Source organism: Apodemus sylvaticus, chromosome 4 (assembly GCF_947179515.1).
Source record: "Apodemus sylvaticus chromosome 4, mApoSyl1.1, whole genome shotgun sequence".
NCBI lineage: Eukaryota > Metazoa > Chordata > Mammalia > Rodentia > Muridae > Apodemus > Apodemus sylvaticus.
This window is the reverse complement of record NC_067475.1, coordinates 54564216-54570768: the sequence shown is the minus strand read 5'-3', so window position 1 is coordinate 54570768 and position 6553 is coordinate 54564216.

The following is a 6553-nucleotide window of genomic DNA, read 5'->3' as shown; positions in this document are numbered from 1 at the left end:
ACCAAGAAACAAGTTGGGGAGGAAAGGGTTTATTCAGCTTATACTTCTGCGTTGCTGTTCATCACCAAAGAAGTCAGGACTGGAACTCAAGCAGGTCAGGAAGCAGGAGCTGATGCAGAGGCCATGGAAAGATGTTCCTTAGTGGCTTGCTTCCCCTGGCTTGCTCAGCCTGCTCTCTTATAGAACCCAAGAATACCAGCCCAGGGATGATACCACCCACAAGGGGCCCTTCCCCCTTGATCACTAATTGAGAAAATGCCTCACAGTTGGATCTCATGGAGGCACTTCCCCAACTGAAGCTCCTTTCTCTGTGATAACTTCAGCCTGTGTCACACAAAACCAGCCAGTACACTTTTCCCATTATTGGACAAATAAGTGAAAAATTTTGCTTTTACAATTACTCCCTTGTTTGCCGTAAAAGGCCTTTCTGTTTCTGGTCTTGTTGCTTCATTCTTCTACCAAGAGAGACTGCAAGTTTGGCTTGGCTGTAAATAAACAGTCAACATCTTGCAACATCTTGGTGTTAGTTCCTGGCTTTCCATTCATAATACACATTATTATTATTAGCAAAATGGACATAGTTTTAAATTGCCTTCTAACTACGTATCTCTATACCTAAAGACTAGTGTAGCCCTTAGTTCTTAAAGAAGCTTCTTACTGAGTGGACCATGGGTAATACGGAGACTCACAGGTGCAAACGTAGAAAGCAAGTGTCTATGCAATGCTCGGCATGTAGTCTCAGAGGTTTAGTCCATTATCCTCCCGGCAGGGAGTGGGTCGGCACACCAGCACATGCGAGCTGAAGGAGGAGCTGAGAGATCTATGACCTGATCTGCAGAGAGCAGTAGGAGATTTAGACACACCCGCCAGACTTGAGCTTATAAGATCTCACAGTCCACCTCCACAGTGACACACTTCCTCCAACAAGGCGACACCCACTCCAACAAGGCCACACCTCCTCATAGTGCCAATTCCTGATTCACATGGGAATTTACTAGATTCCACACACACAAATCTATGGGGGTCATTCCTATTCAAACCACCACAGTCACTAAACACAGGCTCAGAGCTGGCCCACAGGACACATTCACACTGGGATTCAATTCCGTTCCATACTTTTGTGTCAGGATGACAGGTCATTCCAGTGTCCTTTCTAACACCAAGACAGCCAGTAGAAGAAAAACACCCAACACTAGGAAAATTTTTTAATGAAATTCTAATATCATACCTCAGCTTAAGCCCATGTCATGACATTTCTCTGGAGGATGGTAATGTTCTGTGAATTACTACCTAACAGTAAGAGGGACCAAACAGTTCATAACACTGAAAGAAGACAGCTATGATGCCAAGCGAGCAAGAAGAGGTGTGGATTTGGGTGGGTAGGGAGGGTATGGGAGAAGCAGAAGGAGGTGAAACTATCAGAATATACTGTATGAAGAGAAAGATAATAGATAAAGAGGATTTCCTGGTTTTTCATTTGTTTGTTTGTTTGATAGACAAGATACTTCAAAGGTTGTTTTTTAAAACTTATTTTTATTTTACATTTTTTGTTTGCTTTTCCAGACAGAGTTTCTTTGAGAGTTTTGGCTGCTCTGTAGACAATGCTGACCTCAAACTCAAGAGCTCCACCGGCCTCTGCCTCCTGAGTCCTGGGATTAAAGTTGTGGGCCACCACCACCCAGCTTGAAGGTTGTCTCATTACTGCGTAGAATGTTATCTAATTTTATATATAACACAGTGATTAGTTTGCTCGGGCTCACAGAATAGATGGCTTGAACAACTAAAGTTTATTTTTGCCTAGAACCAGGGAGATGAACTTTTACAACTTCACATCTGACAGCCAGGAGCTAACTAACACCAAGGTCAGTTATTTTTCCATGTTGTGACCAAAATATCTGAGAAGAATAATCTAAAGAGAGAAAGGTGATGTTAGGTCCCATCTCCCAAAACCTCCAAAATGATAGCACCACTGACCATGCTCTAAATGACACCTGGGCTCAGCTCATGCTGGACTCTGAAGGATTGCTGGTGGACAGAAAGAGCTTACACTCGGCATTCTTCAGGAAACTGTGACATGGATTTCTGTCAGCCAGGAAGAGCCATTTCCTTTATCTCTTCTTACCTCTGGCAACGGGGCTTCTAGCCGCCCATTAGTACATACCTGTAACATGTAAGCCCCCATTAGTACATACCTGTAACATGTATCAAAGCCCCGATGGCTTTGGCTGAGTACATACCTGTAACATGTAAGCCCTGATGGTAGGTCTTAGGCTGTTCTGGCTTAGGCTGGGTACTGGCCGTCCTGGAACTCACTCTATAGACCAGGCTGTCCTGGAACTTAGAGATCTGCCTGCCTCTGCCTCTCAGTGCTGGGATGAAAGCGGTATGCTATCTCATCCAGTTCAGTATCGTTTTTCAAAAGACATTTTGAAAGGTTATTGAGTGAGTAAAAGTAAAAACAATACTTGAGGTTAAATTACTTGATTTCAAACTCAACCTGGTCTCCATGTCACCGAGGACGCACTGTATAGTGAGGAAGGTTCGGTCCGACGACAGAGGCTCCATTAAAGAAACATCTACACTAAGTGGCTGGTCATGGACAGGAACAGATGCCACTCACAGCTTGAAGTCTGCAATTTGGTGATTGTTCAGATTTGGGATGGGCAGAGTGAACAGATGATTTTCAGGCTTGAGGACGCAGCTCTGAGCGTCACAGGGGTCCAAGTGGGATGAACTAGGCAAGTGGAGAGGAAACTGGTCATGAGGAATTTATATCCATAAATGGGTCAACCAGAAAAAATTCTGGACTTGTCTGTTGTAAAAAAGGAAACATCAGAGATAAAATATCTTAAAGTAGGAATCTAGGCTTATGATTCAGAGATGTCAAGCCAAGTTCTGACGATCTCATTTCGATGTGCCCGAGGGAAGGGTGGATGTTACAATGGGGCCGTGTTGTAAAGGAGCCTGCCTACCTCGAGAAAGCCAGAAAGCACAGAGGGAGAGCTTCATTTCCAGTGCATTACTCCTCCCAATTAGCACCCACCTCTTAGACCATTCAGTGACTTCAACTATAAATTCATTAATGGGTCCCTAACCTCCCCTCCCCCACATCTAGTTTCTTCTCAATAGTGACAGCAGCCCTTTAATATATGAGCCTTCTGGGGAGACATTTCTGGAGGACTGGTTCCTTCTGTGGCCAGATGGCTTACTAGACCAAAGGGAACATTAGGTGTCCACCCGGGGAAGGCCAGAAGGAACTAATTTTTCCTTAATGGACGGGCCTTGCTGCTGCCATCTCACTGTGATAAAATATCCCGACACAAGTGATTGATTGGGGAGGGAAGGAAGGGATTATTCTGGTTCAAAGTTCCAGGTTTCAATCCTTCTCCCCACCCTACCCTACCCCTTGGGGAAGTCACAGGAGCTGGAGCGTGAAGTAGCTGGTTGCATGGCCGCATGACGTTACCTCAGCCCTCTCTCTCCTTCTCACTCAGGTGACGGCAGGGGAGAGCACCACCCAACCAGCCAAGTCCTTCCATCACCATTAGGGGAATCCCCTACCACTGGGATGCTCTGGGGACTCTAGATTGTGTCAAGTTGATACCACTGTTATTGCTATCCAGCACACCTTCCTAGTGCGGATGCCAGCTTCTTTCAGTTTTATATATATATATAAATATAAATACCCAGAAGTGCGTTTATGTCGGTTTTGAAGTTCCATTGAAATGATATCCCGTGAGAAGACATATGTCCTTTAATAAAGTCTGTTTGAACTGCATGTGCACTAAGGCACCAGGAAACTCTCAGACTGTAACAATACAAGATCTTATCTCAAAAGCTGGAGTTACACATATTTTTCTCCATAAGCTCTAGTCTAGACTCTCAAGTACTGAAAACAGATGTAATTTATCTTTGTGCTACCCTGTAACTATCAGCATCATGTTTTTGCACAGAGTAGCCAGTGAGTGTTTGAATATTTAACATTTCATTTGTGGCTTTTTAATTTTTTTTTTTAACCTTAGAGGCAAGTGTAGATCAGCATTCTTTAGTACTCAAAGCTGTTCTTAAATTTCTGATTCCTAACTCCAAGCGTTGACAGCACAGTACAGGCAGCACTACCATGCCCAGCTTATTTATGGTATATTTAACAGGCTATTCACTAGTAAAGAAATGAATGAATGAATGAATATTTATTTGAGACAAGAGTCTCATGCTGACTAATCTGGCCTCCAACAATGTAGTTGATGGTGACTCTGAGTTCCTGTTTCTGCCCCAACCTCCCGACTATGCTGGGATTACAGGAATGCGCTTTCACGAAACCTGGCTCAGTTTTTGCTTTTAAAGCAAATTCCCCCAATTCCCCCAATTCCCACCTTAGGTGTTTCCATCACCTTCTTTGGTTGCATACAACAAAATTGTAAAATTCCGTGTAAAATTGACGGAAAGGACGGCATTAACACTACACATTTTCTAAGATCAGACAGTTCTTAAAGTGTATATGGTTAAAAAAAAAAAAAAAAAAAAAAAAAAGAAAGTTCAGTGTTGGAAGCTGAAAGAATGCTTAAGAGCTTAGGTGGTTGGGACTGAATTGTTCTGGGTCAGCAGGCTCGCGCTGAGCCCACCTGCCTCCGTGGCCTGCCATTGGCCAGGACGATGTCCACCTCTCTTCCGCGCACGAGGAGCCTCGCACCCGGGGCGCCACGGACCTAACAGCCGCCGAGCCCGCAGCCTGGCCGCCCGTCTGGCAGTCAACAGTCGCGGCAGGGGCAGGTCGCCGCAGCGCGAAGGTCTGGGATGCTGTGGGGCTGAGGGTCGTGGTCCCTAGGGTTCGGAAGATCGGTGGGAAAATGTCTTCGGGGCATGCGCCACAGCGGCCGTTAAGTGACCCAAAACCGACACCTTGGAGGCGGCAGCCTGGAGGCATGGGGCCTGAGCATGGCCGGGCTTCGCACGCCCAGCGAGGACCCTGAGGGCGCAGAGCGCAGGCGCGAGGCGCAGGGCCAGCCGGCGGCCAGGTGCCGCCAGCCAGGTGCGGAGCACGGGCGGAGCAGCGCGGCTGCGCGGGCGTCAGGGGGCGTCAGGGGCGTCAGGGGCGTCAGGGGGCGTCAGGGGGCGTCAGGGGGCATCAGGGGGCGTCAGGGGCGTCAGGGGGCGTCAGGGGGCGTCAGGGGCGGGGCCTCCAGCTATACGGTTCTGGGCGGGACTTTGAGCTGCTTGCTTTCCCGGGTGGATTTGCTTCTCGCCCTTGGGTAAGTGATGCTGGGCGTTGATGAGGACTAGAGCTGGAATACTAACACCTAAAACCCCCTACTCCCACCCACCCCCAGCCGAGGTTCCTAATACGCATCAGGAAACCACAGAAAAGCTGGTGGTTGACCTCTTGTTTACTTCAGATTACGTTCTAGTTGATAGGACCGTGTAGTAATAGAATACCAACATTCAAGTCCGCGGGTGAATTGGATCCGTGTTGCAGCATCATCGGCTTATGAAGGGCATCGGCCGAACCCCGGATTCATTTGACGATGTTTGAGAAGTTACTGAAAGCAGAATGGATGAGGTTGAGATTTTGAGGATGACGTTGAACTTCTGATTTTCCACTTTCTGTGTGCTGAGTTACTGCCGAGGACCACTGGGTCTGGTTTAGTGCAGTGTTGGGGAGAGCCAATATGCTTCAGGCTTGCGGTGTAAGCATTCTACCAACCAAGCAGCATACGTAACTCAAGGATCTTAGCAATAGCGTGAATCACACTGAACTAGTAACGGTTAAACATGAGTATTATCACGCTTTGCTCAGTTGCATGATTTTAGAACCCATCGTCAGTATCTCAGTACTTACAGGGTGAACTTTGTGGGCAAGTGGTTAGAGCGGAGAAGGCGGCATAATGCCTACTTTTCATCTGGGCCATCGTTTCTTCCAGGCATCTCGTGTGAAAGGGGGTTAATTGGCATTTACAGCTGAGTTGCGGTTGATTCTGATACAGAGCCCAGAGGATAAATCAGCATTATTCTTTTTTTTTTTTTTTTTTTTTTTTTTTTTGTCACAATGGAAGTCGGAAACAAAATGGAAATGGCAGAAAACATACCGGTAAATGCTCCCTTTTTACCCACCCACATGGGTCTCAGAGGCGTGTACTGTGGAGAGATGACAAGCCATCCCATTAGGCCCTTGCATCTTCCCACAGGGCGTTGAACTAAATAAAAATTGACATCAGTGAAACACCCACATTTGATGCATAGAAAGTAAAACCACAGTTGTTAGTTACTTAAAAAATAATCTCTAAAGTGCAAATGGGTCACCTGGAGATTTTATTTTTCCTTTTCTTTGCCCAGAGAGTTTAAAGTGTAGAGTCTTCTCTGAGATCCATTGAGACCCAAGACTTTGCATTTCTAAATTTCCAGGAAGATGTTATACTTATTGAGGGACCTCACTTGGTGACCCAGGCTGAATCTCCCTGCTGGGTAGCATTTGGGCACTTGAACTTTAGCTAGTGCAACTTCACCTTGATTAATTTTAGCATTAACAAGTGTGAAACTCTGGGTTCAGCCCCCAGCA